Here is a 20,663-nt window from a genome sequence, read left to right as displayed (position 1 = left end):
AAAATTGAAGTTAGCATAAATTATCCAGAACTTGACTGAAAAACAATTTCAGTTTATTCAGTAAAGGTGTCTTTTTATGTGTATGCATGTTCTATAAAGAATTTTGTTGTCAGCATCATGAGATTTTAATAGCAAAAAAATATGTAATACTATAACATTTAGGAAAGAAGTAGCTTGAAAATGACACTCTGATTGCTGGTGCCAGCTACTTTTTCATGACAAAAATGCTGTATTTGGATGGAGTATTGATTAAGGGTGGCTTTGAAGGAAGTGAATAAAGAAATGTGGGATCTTAAAAAAACCCAGATCATCACTTAGCACTACTTTTGAAGTTGACCTCTCTGTAATGATAAGAAAGTAGTTTTAAAAAATAAATAATTTCTTATAATTTTAGGGTATTTTAGTAATTTTGTTTAATTAGTATTTTTGTCCAGTTTTTGTTTTATAAAATGTTTTTAGTGCTTTTAGTTATACATAATAGGTTCATTTTGATATATTCATAAATGTATAAAACATAGTTTGCTCTAGTACTTCTTTCTCTTTCCGCCTTCCTCCCCTGATTCCCTTCTTCTACCATAGTGATCTTCCTTCTCTTTATTTGTTTATTTTCAATTTGTGCATTATTGCTATATATAAAAGTGGAATGCATTGTGTGTATTCATATGTGCACATAGTATGATTTGGTCAGGTTCATTCCCCACTTCTTTTCCTTCCTCCCCTCCTCTTGTCCCCTTAGTCCCCTGCCTCTATTTTACAATTTCTAGTAGTTTTGTAAACTAGAATGTATATTTTTTTCTTTTCTTTTTTTGGTATCAGGGATTAAACCCAGGGGTGCTTAACTGCTGGATCACATTCTCATCCTATTGCCATCTATCCTAGCTGGCGACCTATGCTGGGTTCACAAATCTGACTATTCCTACACCTTAAGAAAACAATGAAGAAAACGCATAAACACACAGAAGTACCTTTTCAAAATCCAAGATGGCTCTCCAACCTTAGGGATCTGTAGAAAGAGAGAGCCAATGGAATTCTTTATTCTTATATAAGGGACACTCAGGGAGAGGTTCCATGGAACATTCTATCTCAAAAAAGGGCAAAGGGGTAGGATTACAAAGGAACAAGTGAGTGTAATTCAACCCCACCAGGGGACACCTACTCCTGAAGCCATGCCTTATCCAAGCTGAGGTAAGGCCCAAGTTATTGCAGGGCACAATAATTATTCAGTATCTCTTGCTCAGGACTTAAGGGCCACAGTGGCTCCTGACATCATTCCTCTTTCTTTAAGACCAGGTCTCACTAAGTTGCTGAGACTGGCCTTGAACTTGTGATCCTCCCACCTCAGTCTCCAAGTTGCTGGGGTTGCAGTCATGTGCCACCTTGTCGAGTTCCAAAGTGTATTTTTTAAATGAAGTAAGTTTTATGAAGTAAAACATTTTAATAGCTACTTTGTTGTTAACATTGCTTAAAATTCATTCTATGAACATTTTTCTTAGTTCCCTGTGAAATTTTTCTTTATATTTGGAAATAATGTTTCTAAACTGGAGGAATTTCAGTTTATTTTACACTGAAATAAAATGTAATACTTGATTCCATTTTTATAAAATGAGAATTTTTTTTCCTTTTTAGTATCAATAACTATGGCAAGGCCAAATAGCAGTAATTTGTATAAATTTTCAACAGATATAAATTAACAATAATAATTCTAAATCATCACCCTGAAGGGAGAAATAGGCGGGAAATGAGATATGAGATTGAAGAGCAACAGATTACTATGATCCCAAAGATAAAGAGGAGTTAAGCTTGGTGTCTGTTAGTTTGTTTTTCATCTCTGACCAACATACCTTACAAGACAACTTATAGAAGGAAAGATTTATTTTGGCTCATAGTTTCAGAGATCTTAGTCCTTACTCAGCTGACTACGTTGCAGAAATGTTATGGCAGAGGAAAGCTGCTAAGCCCCTGGCAGCAGGGAAAGAAAGGGAAAGCAAAGGAGGGACAGATTCAAGTTCAGAAGGCTATGCCCCGCCCTGCGCCCCCCTACCCCCCCAACATACTTCCTCCAGCCATGCCCCATCCGCTGCCTTTATATCACCCAGTAGTTCACTCAAATTAATAATCCATCAAATAAAATCCACTGGGCTGAGGTTGTGGGTCATTGGTAGAGCACTTGCCTGGCACACTTGAGGCACTGGGTTCAATCCCCAGCACCACATTAAAAAAAAACTAAATAAACAAAATAAAGGTATTGTGTCCATGTACAACTAAAAATACCATTAAAAAATTAGATAAATCCACTGATGAGGTTATGAACCCCAAAATCCTAGCTCTGTACCTTGCTATATTGGGGACCATGCTTTCAATGTATGTGCTTTTTTGGGTGATATTCCAGGTACAGACTATTATCACTGTTCATGAGCAGACATTTGAACATGGATCAATCAGATGCTCTATTTTTGGGGGGTGGGAATACCAGAGATTGAACTCAGGGGCACTCAGCTAATGAACCATATCCCCAGCCCTATTTTATATTTTATTTAGAGACAGGGTCTCACTGAGTTGCTTAGCATGTCTCTTTTGCTGAGGCTGGCTTTGAACTCACAATCCTTCTGCCTCAGACTCCTGAGCTGCTGGGTAACAGGCGTGTGCCACCACGCCTAGCCAGTGAGATACACTTGATTAACACTCATAAAAGTGCCTATAAGAAGATTTCAAAATATGATATGGGTTTTTTTTTTAAGAGTTTGTGTATAACACAACATATACATTATGTTTACATTGGTCAGTGTGAATTTTCTTCTAATTTTTTTAGATAGCATTATTGAAATAAAATTAACATGCCATAAATTTCATGAATTTAAAATATATAATTCATTAGGTTTTACTATATTCACAAAGTTAAACAATCATCTCCATAATCTAATTTTAGAATATTTTTGTTACCTTGACCAGAAACCCCATATTTATCAGCAGTACCTTCCATGTTCTTCTCCTTCCCGAGCCTTAGAAAAACCACTAATCTACATTCTGTCTCTACAGACTTACCTGTTATGGTCATTTCATAATATGGAATCATAAAATGTGTGGTCTTCTTTCACTTAGCTGTTTTCCAAGGTTCATCCATGTTGTAGAATTAATCAATACTTCATTATTTTTATTATGGCTAAATAATATGCCATTATGTAGACATACCACATTTCTTTAATCTATTTATTGATATTTGGGTTTTGAATATTACTGCTATAAACATTCTTGGACACATTTTCATGAAAACATCAAAGGGTTAACTCTAAAGCTGAATTGCAGATTTACTGATTTATCAGTGTTTCCTAAACTTAACTGATAAATAGACAGTTTGCCTGGGACAGTTTCAGTTGATTCCTGTTTTCCCCAATTTTAAAAAAATATCTTTATTTATTTATTTATCTATATGTGGTGCTGCAGATTGAACCCAGTGCCTCCCACGTGCAAGGCAGGCGCTCTACCATTGAGCTACAGTCCCAGACCCTTTTCCCAATTTTAATAGTACCCACTTTCACTCTGAAATGTACCATAATTTGGACAATAAAGGTTGGGGCTAGCCTACTGGTAATCACCTGGGGTACTTATTTAAATGCACACTTACTACCTGCTATATCAGAAAATTTGAAATGTTTTTAGCAGTTTAAAGGTCAAACACATTTGGTAATGTATCATTCTAGCAGAATGTTTATTTACTCTAGAACCCAAAATCCATTATCATTGTTTAAGTCGGACAGTGAGTTCTAAGCTAAAATTGGGAAGGAATAATCTGCCTAGCATTATCCATCCTTAAAGTTATGATAGAAGAACAGTGTTTTATTTGTTTGCTTGGGGTATTGGGGGTTGAACTCTGGGCCTCACTCAAGAAGAATATTTAACAGGCATGTTGGACAGGCAAAGGAAACTGGAATAGCTTTCTGAAAATAGAGTGGTTTCAGGATGGAACTTTATAAAAAAAAAAAAAGCAATGAGCAAACATGAGTTTCTTGGTAATATTTATCAATTTCTTGGTAATATTTCCCATCAAATCTAATGGAGAGGAATTTAAAGATATTCCTTATATCTAAGAATGAGAAGCAAGACTTAATGGCATTGGGGGGGGGGGCAGGGTCTGGGGTTGTGGCTCAGTGGTAGAGCACTTGCCTAGCATATGTGAGGCACTGGATTTGATTCTTAGCACTGCATATAAATCAATAAAATAAAGTTCATTGACAAATTTTAAAAAAAAGACTTAATGGGGAGGAGGAAAGAGGAAGAAAATGTATTTTTAGATTGTGGGGCCATATGGAAGAATATAGAATGGTACTACTGTTATTTTTTATTTGGAGGTCAGTAGAATTTCATAATAATTCCTCATGATCATTTATAAGTCAAACAATTATAAGTTACTTAAGTTTGTCTAGAGGTGTCAGATGTCTCTCTAGGTTGTTTAGTTTTTAGTTTTTTTTTTTAATTTTTATTTTATGTGGTGATTATATTATAAATTTGTTAAGATGAAGGAGAATGCTTTTGATTTAGCATAAATAAAATCATAAATGCACTAGTTATTTGTGGCAGGATTTATAGTGAGCCATTCACACTTAAACTCTTGCTTACCTTGTAGAACTAATGACACATAGCAATAACAAGAAATGGCAAGAAAGGTGGAAATTTATCTATATCCCAGCATTGTTCATGCTAGGATCATGATCATTGGCTCATGATCTTCATTAGCCAAAAATTTTAGCCAACTCTTTTATATGCTATACTACTGTAAGCAATACTGAGACTTAAGTATAATTATCTTGACAATAAACTCTTTGTATCAGGGAGGAATATTTTTTAAAAGCTCTATTGAGGTATAATTGATACTACGAGCTACATGTATTCAAAAATGTGCATTTGAAGAAGTTTTTTTTTTTTTTAGTTGATACAGTGGCACATCTAACATTATAATTTATCTTATAAGCAGTAGTATGTGGATGGAGAAATGAAGAGGCTCTTAATTTAACTTGAAATAATGTCACAAGTTATCCACAGAATGATCATTTACATTGAGTTGTTTAGACTTCTCCATATTTATGGAGATGGTACTCTTCTTTGCAAATTTTTGTAAGAGCTGGTGTATTTTTATGTGTACAGAGACAGTGAGAACAAACAGTTACATATCAGATGAACCATGTGGGATAGCAAATGCTTGAGAAGTCCAAAAGAACAAGGAATGACACAACTGGAGGGGTAGAGAAAATTGTGAGAAAGAAAGTAGATCGTGAAATAGGTAAAGAAGACTGATAAAAGAAACAGTGAATTGGAGTTTGAGCTGGAGCATAGCAAATAATTATGATTCACAAGGCAGAAATGAGTTGAAGAGCATTCTAGAAAGCAGGTCACAGGTGATGAAAGGTAAGTGTTCTAGCTTGGCTGCAGTCTAGGGTGGATGAGGCAAAGTAACAGTGGGAAGTTAGGTTTGGGCAAGATTATTCAGGGTTTTAAGTGTCCATCTAAAGGATTTCCTTTGAGTCAAGGGAAATTGATAAAGGGTTTTTGGAGCAAGGTAGAATTGATACAGATTTCATTATTTGATTAAAGTTGTTAGTAGGGCTGCATTTATGATATCAATATACTGTGCTATTAATCTTCCTTTCATACTTTAGTTGTGGTTATGAGGAAATTGATTTTGAAATTCTTTTATACTCAAAGTGTTACCTCCTTATTTTTCTCAATATTATCAAAACTTGATGATAGCAGATCTTATAAAAAGGTATCGTCAATATTATTACTTTTCAGGTAAAATGAATACTGGGCAATAATGTTTGAAAGATCAAAAATATTGGCCCTTCTAGAATGTAATGGTCCAATATTATGCTGGTCATTATTTTCTTGACCTTTATTTGTTTTTATTTATTTATTTATTTTTTAGTTGGACACAGTCCCTTTATTTTATCTTATTTGTTTTTATGTGGTACTGAGGATTGAACTCAGGGCCTTGCACATGCTAGGCGAGTGCTCTACTGCTGAGCCACAAACCCAGCCCAGACTTTTTTTTTTTTTTTTAAATAATGTTTTAGAGAAGCAAAGCAAATTCAGCTTTAGAATTTTATCTTATTCTTAAAATGTCATAAAGAATCCCTAGAGGTGAAAATGGAGGCTTAAGGGGAGAATAACAAAATCCCATGAGTATTTTTCTCTTCTCATTTCACTGTTTATTGATTTAGCTCAGGAATACAAATGAAAATTATGTTTAAAAAATTATTATCTTTTATTATAAAGTAATAAGTGCATATTTATGGGATAGAGTGTGATGTTTTGATATAGTTATATAATGTGGCATGGTTAAATTAACATGTATCACCTTACCTACCTATAACTTTTTATGTGAGACATTTGACATTTAGTTATTTTGAAATATATGATACATTATTTTTTATTTGGTCACCTAGCTGTTTGAGAGATCTGAAAACATACTCCCATGTCTATATGAAACTTCATACCCTTTGATCAGCAACCCATTTCCCAGTCTCTGATAATCATCGTTCTGCTTTCTACTTCTTTGTGTTCAGTTTTATCAGATTCCATGTAAAAGATCATGCATTTTCTCTGCCTAGCTTACTTCCCTTAGCATAATGTCCTCCAGATTCATTCATGTTGTAGCAGATGATGATTTCCCCCCCCCAACCTCAACTTTTGAGGCTAAATAGTATTCCCTTGTGTTTATATTCCACATGTTGATTTCTCCACATGTTGATTTCAATTCTTTTGGATATAGTTATGGTTTAGATATGAGATGTCCCAAAAATCTTCTTTGTTAATGCAGGAGTTTTTGGATACAATAATTAGATTATGAGAGCTGTAACCCAGTCAGTCCATCCTAGTTTGAATGGACCCACTGAGTAGTAACTGTAGGCAAGCAGAAGGTGTCTGGAAGAAGTGGGTCACTGGTCACTAGTCACTGAGGGCATACTCTAGAAGGGCACATCTTCCCTGCAGTCCCTTCCCTCCCTTTTCTGCTTTCTGGCCACCTTGAGATAAGCAGCTTTCTTCCTCCACTATCCTTCCACCATGGTGTTTGGCCTCACCTCCGGCCCAAAGTGGTAAAGTCAGCCAACCAAGGACTGAACCTCTGAAACTATGAGCCCAAAGGTCTTATTGGGTTTTTTTTTTTTTGTTTTTTTTTTTTTCCATAGTGATGAAAAACTGACCAACACAGATATGCCCAAATTTGGGATTACTGGTTTTTCTATTTTTATTTTTTGAGGAACCTACATAACCACATTTTCCATAATAACTGTACTAATTTACTTTCCTGCCAACAATATATGAATTTCTTGTTATCCATATCCCTTCTACCACTTGTTTGTTACCTTTCATCTTTTTCATAATAGTCATTCTGACAGATGTGAGGTAATATCTCATTGTGGTTTTAATTTACATTTCCCTAATAATTAGTGATGCTGAGCCATTTTCACATTCCATTTGACCATTTATATGACCACTTGTCTTGAGAAATGTCTGTTCAGAACCTTTGTCCAATTTTTAATCAGGTTTTGTTTTCTTGTTACTGAATTGAGTTCCTTGAATGTTTGGGATACTAACTGCTTATCATTTGCAAGTATTTTCTCCCATTTTGTGAGTTGTCTCTTCATTTTGTTACTTGTTTCTTTTGCTGTGTAGATGCTTTAGAATTTGACACCATCCCATTTGTCTATTTTTGCTTTTGTGGCTAATGACTTTGATATCCAAAAATAAATCACCCAGACTAATGTCAGAACATTTTCCCTGTGTTTTCTTCTAATGGTTTTATAGTTTGGGGGTCTTAGATTTACATTTTTAATCCATTCTGGGTTGATTTTTTATATATATATGCTATAAGGGCATAATTCCATTCTTCTGCTGGTGGCTAACCAGTTTTCACCATTTATTGAGGAGACTATCATTTCCCCATAGTGTGTTCTTGGCACCTTTGTCATAAATCAATTGACTATAAATAGATATGTTTGTTTCTCAGTTTTCTGTCCTGTTTTATTGATTGGCATGTTTCTCTATGCACGTACCAGGCTGTTTTGATTTTAATCATTTTGTAATTTGTTTTGAAATCAGGAAATGTAATGTACCTAGTTTTGTTCTTTTTGCTTACAGTTGTTTTGACTATTCAGGGTCTTTTATGGTTCCGTACAAATTTAAGGATTTTTGTTTCCATTGCTGTGAAATGACATGGGAATTTTGATAAGGATTATGTCAAATGTATGGATCACTTTGGATAGTATGGGCATATTGCAATGTTAATTCTTCCAATCCATGAACACAGGATATCTTTCCATTTATTTTTTAACTTCACTTTCTTTTATCGGTGTAGTGTAGGTCTTTTACCTCATTAGTTAAATTTGCACCTGCATATTTAATTTTTTGTTGCTGTCATACATGGGATTATTTTCTTAATTTCCTTTTTGAAATAGTTCGTTAGTAGTATAGAAATGCTGCTGGTCTTTGTTAATTTTACATCCTTCAAATTTACTGTATTTTTTTATTTATTCTAACAGTTTTTTAGTGGAGTCTAATGGTTTTCTGTATATAAGATCATATCATCAGCAAACAGAGACAGTTTCACTTACTTCTTCCCTGTATGGATTCCTTTTCTTTCTTTTGCCTAATTGCTTTGGCTGGAACTTCCCCTGCTGTGTTGAAAAGAATTGATGAGGGCTGGAATTGTAGCTCAGTGGTAGAGCGCTTACCTGGCATGTGTGAGGCAGTGGGTTCAGTTCTGAGCACCACATATAAATAAATAAAATAAAGGTCCATCAGCAACTTAAATAAAAGTAAAAAAGGGAATTGATGAGAATGCCTATCCTTATTTTGCCCCTGATTTTTTTTTTTTAAGATAGAGAGAGAGAATTTTTTAATATTTATTTTTCAGTTTTCGGTGGACACAACATCTTTATTTTATATTTATGTGGTGCTGAGGATCAAACCCAGCGTCCTGCGCATGCCAGGCAAGCGTGTTACTGCTTGAGCCATATCCCCAGCCCTTGCCCCTGATCTTAGAGGAAAAACTTTTCATCGTTTCGAAGGATGTTAGCTAACACGTTTGTAACATATGGCCTTAATTGTATTGAGGTATATTCCCTCTATACGTAATCTGTTGAGAGATTTTAGTATGAGAAGTTGTTGACTTTTGTCAAATCCTGTTTCTGTAGATGATCGTATTTTTTATTCTTCATTTATTTAATGTTGTGTATCACATTTATTGATTTGTATATGTTGACCCATCCTTCCATACAAAGCATAAATCCCATTTGATAATGATGAATGATTCTTTTAATGTGTTGCTGAATTCAGTTTGCTGGTATTTTATTGAGGATTTTGGCATCTATGTTCATTGGGGATATTGGCCTGTAATTTTCTTTTCTTGTGTGTCCTTGTCTGGCTTTTGTATCAGGGTAATATTAGCTTCATGCGTCTCTCTGCATTGCTTTTTTGGGGGAACAGTTTGAGAAAAAATGGTATTAGTCCTTTTAATGTTTAGTAGAATTTATCAGTTAATCTGGGCTTTATTTGTTATGACTGATTCAGTCTCCTCACTTATCATTGGTACTTTCAGACTTTTTGATTTTTTATGATCTAGTCATGGTGGGTTGTTTGTGGTTTAGGAATTCATCCATTTCTTCTAGATTGTCTAGTTTGTTGATGTATAATTATGGTAATTTCTTAGGACACTTTGTATTTCAGTACTGTCACTTGTAATGTCTCTTCTTTCGATTCTGAATTTATGAGTAGCCTCTAGTTACTCTAGCAAGGATTTGTTAGTTTATTCTTTTCAAAAAGAACACAACTTTTAGTTTTTTCTGTTGTTTTTCTTATCTCTATTACAGTTATTTATGCTCCAATCTATTGTTTCCTTCCTTTTCCTAACTTTGTGCTTAGTTTGTTCTTTTTCTAATTCCTTAAGAGGTGATATTATATTGTTTTGGGGAGGCTGAGGCAGGAGCATTGCAAGTCCAAAGCTAGCCCCAGCAACTTAGTAAGATCCTAAGAACTTAGTGAGACTCCCATCATAAAATTAAAAAGGGCTGGGGATGTGGCTCAGTGGTTAAGCGCCCCTGGTTCAATTCCCTGTGACTTCGCTCTCAAAATTTTATTTAAAATATAAAGAAATACCTTTAAACTGTTTATCTTAAAGTCAAATTTATAACCCTAAATAATGGAAATATTCTCCCTCCCCCCATACTGAGAATTGAATTCAGGGGAACTTCACCACTGAGCTACATCCCCAGTTCTAAAGGGTTTGGGAATTTAATAATACATTTCCCTTTAGTAGTAAGGCAATTCAGCCTACATTGAGTTATGAGTACTTTTAATATTTTTAGACCTTTAAGCTAATTTTATCATTTTCTGTCACTATTTACTACTGTTTTTTTTTTTACTTCGTATGAGTTAACAGTTACTCAAATGTGACACTGCATATATTATTTTCATTTAATTTACTATGGAATAAGAGAGTGAGCATTTAAAGCCCTCTGATCTGGTTCTATTGTACTGTTCATTCATGAATCAGTCAACCATTCCTTGAAAATCATTTTACTGTACTTTCTATGTACCCAGCCCCAACTTCATAAATGTGACAATCAGTGATTTGGACTCTTGCCCAAGAGGAGCTTATTCTAATAGGAGCAATAATCTAACAAGGCATTCAAATGCCACATGTAAGTTCAATTGAAAAAAGATATGAAGAGGAACATTTATTTTTATATAATGAAGTATTGCCTAAGTTTAGAATGAAAAATAAAACCAATTTAGATATTTAAAATAATTGTGTGTATATGTGAGTGTGTGGAGAAAGAAAGTACATGCTGGATCAATGGAAGTATGTGATGATTCAAAAGCAGCAATATCCTATCTTTATTCTTATTTGCTATTTCTTAAGTCAAAGAGTTTGCCCAGCTCAAAGAAAAGGGGGGGGGGGAAAAAAACCTTAGCATTCCCTAAAAAACTCAAGATGTTTCCCAGTTCTAAGCTTTTGTTCATATTTTTTCTAACTAAAATAAGCCATTTATCAGTCTTTCCCTTTCCCATTATATTTTTATAACCAGTTCTTAAATGATAGATTTTATTTTCAGTTTTTTTTTTTTTGGTGCATTATACTTAAACTTAGTAATGGGGTTCATTTTGACACATTTATATTCATAAATGCATATAAATATATTTTGTTCCATTTCAGTCCCAGTACTACTGTCCCTCCTTTTCTCCTTCCCCCTTCCCCTTCCTTTACTACATTGATTTTCTTTCTTACTGATAGCTTGTTTTCTTTTTAAACATATATCTCAAAAGTTCTTTTCTCCATATTCTCTATACATTTGACATTGAATAACATTTATTACTGTGTACCTTGTATTGAATATAGTTGTCCCTTATCATCCTCGGAGGGATTGGTTCCAGGACCCCATATGGATTTTGGTATTCAAATTTCTTATATATCATGGCTTAGTATTTGTATATAACCTGTGTACATCCTCCCCCAAACTTTAAATAATCTCTGGATTACTTGTAAAACTTAATAGAGTATAAACTATTTAGAGAATAATGACCAAAAAGATGTCTATGTTTACTCCAGACAATCATCATAGCCCTAACTTCATAGTATGTAAATAAATGGTAATATGAGCCATTCTCAAACAATTTCTAGAGAGAAACTTGGGGTCTGTGAAATGGGGGATAGCTACAGCAGAATACCTTCACATCTCTTTACATGGATTCAATGTATGTTGCAAATTCAAGTTTTGCGTTTTAGAATTTGTGGGGAGGGGATGTTTTATTTGGGGGGTTTGTTTTGTTGTTGTTGTTGTTTGTTTTGTATTTTTGATCTTCAGTTGAATCCAGAGATGCAAAACCCTTGGATACAGTAGACCACTTCTATATCATTTTCTTTATCTGTTATCCATCCAGTGACACTTAAGTTGTTTCCAAATCTTGCCTATATACCCATGTATATATGATCTATTAATTTTTGACAGTGGCACCAAGAATGCATAGTGGAGGATATTCTCCTCAATAAATGGTGTTGAGAAGACTGTATATCCACATGCAAAAGAACGAAAAATGGATTAAACATTTAAACATATGGCCTGAAAAAAAGGAAAAACTTTTTGACATTAGTCTTGTCGGTGATTTTGTTGGATATTTTGCTGAAAATACAGACAGCAAACTCAAAACAAGTGAGAATATATCAAACTGAAAAGCTTCAAAGGAAACAAAATTTAAAAGGCAACCCATGGAATAGGAGAAAACATTTGTAAACTGTAACACCTAAAGGGTTAATATTACAGAATATGTAAGGAACTCTTAAAACTCTAAAGGAAAAACAACCTGATTGAAAAATATTTTCGGTGGGAGTCATAGCGCACACCTGTAATCCCAGCGGCTCTGGAGGCTGAGACAGGAGGTCCACAAGTTCAAAGCCAGTCTCAGCAAAAGCAAGGTATTAAGCAACTCAGTGAGACCCTGTCTCTAAATAAAATACAGAATAGGGCTGGGGATGTGACTCGGTGGTCAAGGACCCCTGAGTTCAAACCCCAGTAACACCCCCCCCCAAAAAAAAAAGAAAGAAAGAAAAATATTCTTATTGGTCCAGGAGTATAGTTCAGTGGTAGAGCATTTTCCTAGTATGCACAAGGCCCTGAGTTTGATCTCCAGGACTGAGCAGGAAAAGTATATTTTTTTTCGTCTTAATTTAAAAATTTCCTAGTACTGAGGAAAATAAAATCTGAATAGATCATTTTTTCCAAAGACAATAAAACATGTCCAACAGGTATATGAAAAAATGCTCAGTATCACTGATCACCAGGGGAATGCAAATCAAAACTACAATGAAATATCACCTCACACTTAAGATAGCTGTTTTCAAAAATATAACTGTTGGCAAAGATGCACAGGAAGGGGAACTCTTCTACACTGTTGATGGAAATGTAATTGGTATGGAAATTTTCTCAAAAAAAATAGAATTACCATTTGATCTACCTTAATCATTGTTAAGTATTGAATTCAGTAGCATTAAGCACAGTCACATTGATGGACAACCAAATCTCCAGAACTCTTTCATCTTGTAAACCCACTAAACAGTAATTCCCTAATTTCTTTCTTCCAGAGCTCCTGGCAACCAACATTCAATTTTCTTTGAATTTGACTACCTTGGGTTTCTCAAATAAGTGAAATCATATAATTTGTTTGTTTTTGTGATATATTTCAAAGTTTTTGCAGACCAACAATACTGATTCCCAGCAGCAATGCAGAAGGATTTCAGTGTTTCCACATCCTTATACTACTTTTATTTCACACATTTTTAGTAAAAGACATTCTTTTTTTAATATTTTTTTAAGTTGTAGTTGGACACAACTACAACTTAAAAATAAATATTAAAAAATTATTTTATTCATTTTTATACCATGCAGAGGATGGAACCCAGGGCCTCGTAAGTGCTAGGCAAATGCTTTACTGATGAGCCACAACCCCAGCCCCATAGTAAAAGACATTCTAATAGTTGTAAGTTAGTATTGTTTTGTGGAGTTAATTTGCATTTCCCCAATAATTAGTAATGGTGAGCATCTTTTCATATGCTTGCTGGCCATTTGCTTATCTTCTTTAAAGGAATTTGTAGTCAACTCTTCAGTCATTTTTTTAATTGGGTTATTTGGTTTCTTTTTGTTGTAGGATTTTTTTGTTTATTGTTTTTTGTTTTTGTTATTGTTTTTAATCATAACTTTGTTGAACTTAAGTTTTAACAATACTTCAAAAAATCAGATCACAATACTATTATTATTAACTATGTTGAAATGTGCTATCCATATAAATAGAAATCTAAATATCGAATACTTAATAAAGTAGTCATGTAATGAAGATTATTGGTACCTTTTTTTCTTAGCAACAATTAAAACTATTTACCACAGGTATATTTAGATATTATATGGTTTCAACATGTTTTCAAAGGACTGAGACATATTCAAAAATAAACATGTTAATTTCAGGAGATTAACTTTAGTTCTCAGTTATTAATGAACTACTCTAGTAGTTTACTTTAATAAAGATAATTTATTTTAGAATTATCTTTATATTAATGAAGTTGTTTGTGAGCTCCAAAAATTTATTACAATTTGAATTCCCCAAATTTACAACTCAGTCATAATAAGATTAAAAGTATCAATAAGATTAAAAGTATCCAGATCTTAAAATTCTATACCCATGTCAATGACTGTTTTATAAGTGTTTTCATCTGCATATATCAGATAAGTTCAACATTTTTTTTCAAATCTTATTTTTATTTCCAGTCTTCACTATTTTATTTCTAACAATGCTATATAAAAGGTTTTTCTAAGGCTGGGGTTGTGGCTCAGCAGTAGAGTGCTCACCTAGCAAGTGCAAGGCCCTGGGTTCGATCCTTAGCCCACATAAAAGTAAATAAATAAAATAAATAAAGGTATTGTGTCCTAAACTACAACTAAAAAATAAATAAATATTTAGAAAATAAAAGGTGTTTCTACTTGGCTGGGGCAGGATTTAACATTCACCAAAGTACAATGACAAGGCAAGCACACCAAAAGATGAAAGCAAAATGAACTGCTAAAAGCTTCTGAAATACAGAAGTAACTTAAAAAAAAAGAAAGAAAAAAGAAAAGGACTGCTCTTTCTTTAAGAGAACCTTTAAGAGAATATTAGTTTCTTTTGATTTTTATGAACAGAAACACTTCATGAGTCAAGTCCAATGATCTCAATAAAGATCCCAAGCTTTTGTCTCACTCCTTAAAAATGTTCATAGTAGTGCCATAAGAATCCTAGCTTGGGCTGGGGATGTGGCTCAAGCCGTAACGCATTCACCTGGCATGCACAGGGCGCTGGGTTCGATCCCCAGCACCACATAAAGACGTTGTGTCCACCAAAAATATTAAAAATTTCTCTCTCTCTCTCTCTCTCTCTCTAAAAAAAAAAGAATCCTAGCATGGAAAAAACATTTTGACAGAGAAAGATCTAATTTTTTTAAAAGAAGATGTTTAAAACAGGGTTATATTGTTGCTTCTGCTATTACCATTTATAAACTATAATTTTTATAACACTGTTATAGGTTGAATTATGTCCCCCTAAGATTTATATGTTTGGAAGTCCTAACCTCTCAGTACCTAAGAATGTCACCTTATTTGGAAATAGGGTTTTTGAGGATGTAATTAGTTAGTATGAGGTCATAGTGCAGCAGATTAGATCCCTAATTCAATATAATTGATGAATACCTGTCTCCAAAGGAAACATTTGAAGATAAGTATTCATACAGGAAAACACCACAAGAACATGAAAACAACCATTTACAAGCCAAGAAGAGAGAATAGATTACTCAGAACCTTCATAAGGAACCAACCCTGCTACCACCTTGATTTTGAACTTCTAGCCCCAAGAACTATGAGACAATACATTGCTCTTGTTGAAGCTGCCGCATTTGTCATGTTTTGTTACCAGAGCCCTAAAAATCTAATACAAACATGAAGTGGCCCATACTTTTCTTTCCCAGCAAGTAGACAAACTTCCTTGTTTATGCTGAAGACATAATAAACATTATGTTTATGACAATCAGGGGAAAAAATCTTAAAAATCAGATAGGCATTATTTGGCATCAAGAAAATGCAAGTCAAAATCACAGTAAGATAACATTTCACACTCACTATAATTTCTATAATCAGACAGATAATAATAAGTTTTCACAAGGATGTAGACAAATTGGAATCCTTATTTACAATGAGGAAGTATAGAGTGGGTACTCTTGTTTAAAAATAAATAAATAAGTCTGCTGGCTCCTCAGATAGTTCAAAATTTAAGTCATTAAATACAAGTTACCAGGCTGGGGATATAGCTTAGTTGGTAGAATGCTTGCCTCGCATGTGCAAGGCCCTGGGTTCAACACCAAAAAAACACCAGTAACACCAAAAAAAAAAAAAAAAAAAAAGAGTGTGTTACCATATGACCCAGAAATTTTACTCCTAAATTCTGCACAGAACTTACACACAAGCTTATAATATTCATGATACTGAAAAAGTAGGACCAAGCATGTGGCATATCTTCATAATCCCAGCTCAGGAGGCAGTGAGAGAATGATTACAAGTTCAGGTCAACCTGAGCAACCTAACAAGACCCTGTCTTTAAAAAAAAAAAAAAAAAAATAGAAACAACCCAAATGTCCATTAATAGATAAATGGATAAACAAATGTGATACTTTCATGCATTGTAATATTACATCACTGTAAACAGGAATGAAATAGTGTTAACATAGTTAAACCTTGGAAACATGGTACATAAAAGAGGTTAGTTGAAAGGTCCAACTACTATGTGATCTCCAGGTTTATAGAGCCACAGAGTGAGTAGTTGGTGCCTTGGCTTCAGGAATGCAATAGATGTACAACTGGTGGCTGAGGACAGTTGGGTTGTTTTTTAGGATAATGAAAATGTTCTCAAGTTGTGTGAAGATTACACTAATTCTATGAATATACATACTAAGAGCCGTTAAATGAGTTTTATACCATTCAGTGATATGTATAATTCTATGACATGTGAATACAGCAGTTACAAAAACACCACACATGATCAAAAATTAAAAATCAAATAGACCTATTAGGAGGAACAATTGAGTTATTTATTATACATGTGCTATATATCAGGTCCTTTGTTAAATACTGAGTATGAAAAGATGATTAAGAGGCTTAAGTTCTGTCTAGTTGGAGAAAGAATCATTAATCTTGATAAAACGAAAATCAAGATTGTCACTTTGAAATAATAGAATTCAAATAGGAAAACTAAAATTCTTCTATTAGATTCTTTGGGTCTGAAAATGGTATCAATTCCCTATATACCTAGATTACATTACTCTAGCTTCCTTTAGAAATGTGTTTACCCTTATTTGTAGTAAAAGTGCCATTGTTTAAAGAGCATAAGACATAGTCTGAATCTCAGGATTATTGTGCCTTTTTTTTTTTCTTAATCATTGACTTTCACACCCTACTTGATTCTGGTTCAGAGATCCATAACTGGGAGTCTGGGACAAGTGCCCTTTTTTATCCCACTTATTCTATAGTGGTCATTAGCAATATAGTGATTTTATGTAGTTTTGCTGGTTTTTTCCCCTACTAGTTTGGAAGTTATGCACTTTTATTTTATAATATTTTTAGGGATTGCCCTTTTTAACCACGTATATCTAACATAAATATACTTTTAGTATCTTTTTTTTCCTCCAAAACAAGACCAACAGGCTTAGAACTCTTTATTTGATAATTCTACCCCTGCTTTTTTTTTTAATCGTAATCAATAGAATCCAAAGCATAGTAACTCAACAAAAGGGAACTTGGTTAATGTATTTGAATGAGAGATTAAGAGACAGGTCTGGGCCTCAAATGGTATAATATGGCTTTTTTTTTTTTTTTTTTTTTTTTTTTTTTTTTTTTTTAATTTTTTATTGTGGGTTGTTCAAAACATTACAAATTTCTTGACATATCATATTCCACACTTTGATTCTAGTGGGTTATGAACTCCCACCTTCACCCCATACACAGATTGCAGATTCACATCAGTTACACAACCATTGATTTACAAATTGCCATACTAGTGTCTGTTGTGCTCCGCTGCCTTTCCCATCATCCACCCTCCCCCCTCCCCACCTCTCCCCTCCCCTCCCCTCCTCTCTCTACCCCCTCCACTGTATAACCCTGAGGGTCTCCTTCCATTACCGTGCAATTTACCTTCTCTCTCCCTTTCCCTCCCACCTCTCATCCCTGTTAAATGTTAATCTTCTTCTCCTGTTCTTCTGTATTTCTGAAGTGTCTGTTGTGATATTGCCTTTTTCATCCCGTATGCTAGTAATTTGAGTTCTCTCTCTTCTTCTCTTCGCTAGCATCGCTAAGGGTCTGTCGATTTTGTTTATTTTTTCAAAGAACCAACTTTTAGTTTTGTCGATTTTTTCAATTGTTTCTTTTGTTTCGATTTCATTAATTTCAGCTCTGATTTTAATTATTTCTTGCCTTCTACTTCTTTTGCTGTTGTTTTGCTCTTCTTTTTCAAGGATTTTGAGATGAAGTATGAGATCATTTATTTGTTGGTTTTTTCTTTTTTTAAGGAATGAACTCCAAGCAATGAATTTTCCTCTTAGAACTGCTTTCAATGTGTCCCATAGATTCCGATATGTTGTGTCTGTGTTTTCATTTAACTCTAAGAATTTTTTAATTTCCTTCTTGATGTCTTCTATAACCCATTGATCATTCAGTAACCTATTGTTCATTCTCCAATTGATGTATGCTTCTTCCTTCCTTCTTTTATCGTTGATTTTCAGTTTCATTCCATTATGTCAGATAAGATGCATGGTATTATCTCTACTCCTTTATATTGTCTAAGAGTTGCCCTGTGACATAATATATGATCTATTTTTGAGAAGGATCCATGTGCTGCTGAGAAAAAAGTGTAACTGCTTGATGTTGGGTGGTATACTCTATATATGTCAATTAGGTCTAGGTTATTAATAGTGTTATTGAGTTCTATAGTTTCCTTATTCAACTTTTGTTTGGAAGATCTGTCCAGTGGCGAGAGAGGTGTGTTGAAGTCTCCCATGATTATGGTGTGGTGGTCTATTAGACTCTTGAACTTGAGAAGAGTTTGTTTGACGAACGTAGCTGCACCATTGTTTGGGGCATAAATATTTATGATTGTTATGTCTTGTTGGTGTATGGTTCCCTTAAGCAGTATGTAGTGTCCCTCTTTATCTCTTTTGATTAACTTTGGCTTGAAATCTATTTTATTTGATATGAGTATGGACACACCTGCTTGTTTCTGAAGTCCATATGAGTGATATGATTTTTCCCAACCTTTCACCTCCAATTGGGGTCACGTGACCACCACACCGGCAGGGCCTGATCCGGGCGTGGGAGAAGGATCTGCTCTGCCCCTACTCCAGTTGGGGTGACGTGTGTACCACACTGGCAGGCCACTGGGCCTGACCCGCCAGGCTGTCACAGGTCTGTTTACCTTGCAAGCGCGAAGGGCGGCTCTGCCCTGCCCCTCCTACCACGCCCATGTACTACTGGGTCGTGGGTCTGCCCACCTGGCGGGTGTGGGTGGCGGCTCCGCTCCGCCCCCTCTCCAATTGGGGTCACGCGGTCACCACGCTGGCGAGCCGCTGGGCCTGCTCCGGGGGCTGGCGGCGGCCCGGCTCCTTCCCTCTGGCTCGAGGACAAATTGAGGAGACTCGGGTGACTGAGCCTCACCCCCCTTACCAGGAGACCAACTGCTTATGTCACCGCTGGTATTGATGAAGATCTCTCCTCCACCGCTTTCTGCTGACATCAGATCTCTGCCATGTTGGTATCCTATGCGAATGGCAGCATTTCCTTCCCCTTGCCGGGAAACCCAAGCAACGGGTGAGTCCTGACCGGCCCTCAGCAGGACCCGGACCGAGACGCAGTTTCCGCGGGCTCCTAGCCCCGGTCCAGGGAAGTTCCGGGAGCCGGAACTCAGCCGCTCCGTGCTCGGTGTAAGCTCCTATAAGTGTAAGCTCCAAGAAGCAGTCCCCGCGGGCTCAGTTCCGGGAGCCGGAATTCGGCTGCTTAGTGCTTGGTGTTTGCTCTGATAGTAGCAGGGTCCAAGAAGCAGCCTCCGCAGGCTCCGCAGCCCTGAGCCAGGGCGGTTCCGGGACGGTTCTGGGAGCCGGAACTCGGCCGCCCCGCGCTCGGTATTCACTCCGATAAGATCAGATTTTAAGAAGCACCCAGGCGCTGAACCCTAGCAATCTGTCTGCAAGCCGCAGGCGAATTGCAGCCTGAAATTACCTGTTCTATGGCTGAATGAGCTGCGGTCAGTCAAAAACAGGTGTGGTGACGTCAGTTTACCAACATGGTGGCTGCTGGCCTCCTCTGTGGTCTGACCGGTGTGGAGAACCGAGATGGACCGCTTCCTTCCCCGTCTCGAACCCAGAATTCAGCCCTGAGTGCGGTGCTTGCGCGGCTGGCAGAAACTGCAGCACTGTAACCCTGCGTCTCTATCCCAGTGCGAGTTGCAGACTCTAGCCGCGGGGCGATTTGCTGAATAAGCAGTTTTACCCTCCGTGCGACAAACCTCTCGCGTTTGAGTCCCCGTAGCCGATCCTCGTGCGATGGAAATCCTTCCTCCAGGTTCCGGCGCACCCCACTATTGCTGGAAATTCCTAACAAGATATCCTTTAGCCGTCCTGACTTGTCATACTCCCACACAGTGAAGCAGCACACGGGGGCAATGCACTCCCCTCGCCGCCATCTTCCTTTTTTTTTTTTTTTTTTTAACTCAAGGTCTGATCAAACCATACATACATACCATTTTGTGGTCTGGTCTTTCACCTAAAGTGGCATCATCATCTTGGCTGCCAGTATATTTCTATTTACACATCTAATCCTATAGTCTTTATAGTTCTCAGTCTTTTAAAAGAGTGCTTTTTAAAAAAACAAGAAAAAATAGCTTTGACATATGTTGTAAGTTTTTTCCTTAGAGTAAAATTTCTCTAAGTGATCTTCTTGGATCAAAGAGTATATGCATTTTAAGGCTTTTGATATATACTCCTCAATTGACCTCCAAAAACTTTGGATCATTTTTACTCACATCAAAAATTTGGGAATGCACATTTGTCTGGG

General features: G+C 35.8%; 1 protein-coding gene across 9 annotated transcripts in view; it reads left to right on the top strand.

Annotated features, from left to right (window-relative positions):
• R3hdm1 (R3H domain containing 1) overlaps nucleotides 1-20,663 on the top strand; it is a 174,547-nt gene that overhangs the window by 15,667 nt on the left and 138,217 nt on the right. The gene's annotated exons all lie outside the window — the stretch shown is intronic.

Source organism: Marmota monax, unplaced genomic scaffold (assembly GCF_021218885.2).
Source record: "Marmota monax isolate L192 unplaced genomic scaffold, Marmota_monax_Labrador192_F-V1.1 WCK01_AAM20220418_F8-fsc00034, whole genome shotgun sequence".
NCBI classification, from domain to species: Eukaryota; Metazoa; Chordata; class Mammalia; order Rodentia; family Sciuridae; genus Marmota; species Marmota monax.
The sequence above is the reverse complement of the archived record's forward strand: the minus strand, read 5'-3'. Positions and strand labels throughout refer to the sequence as shown.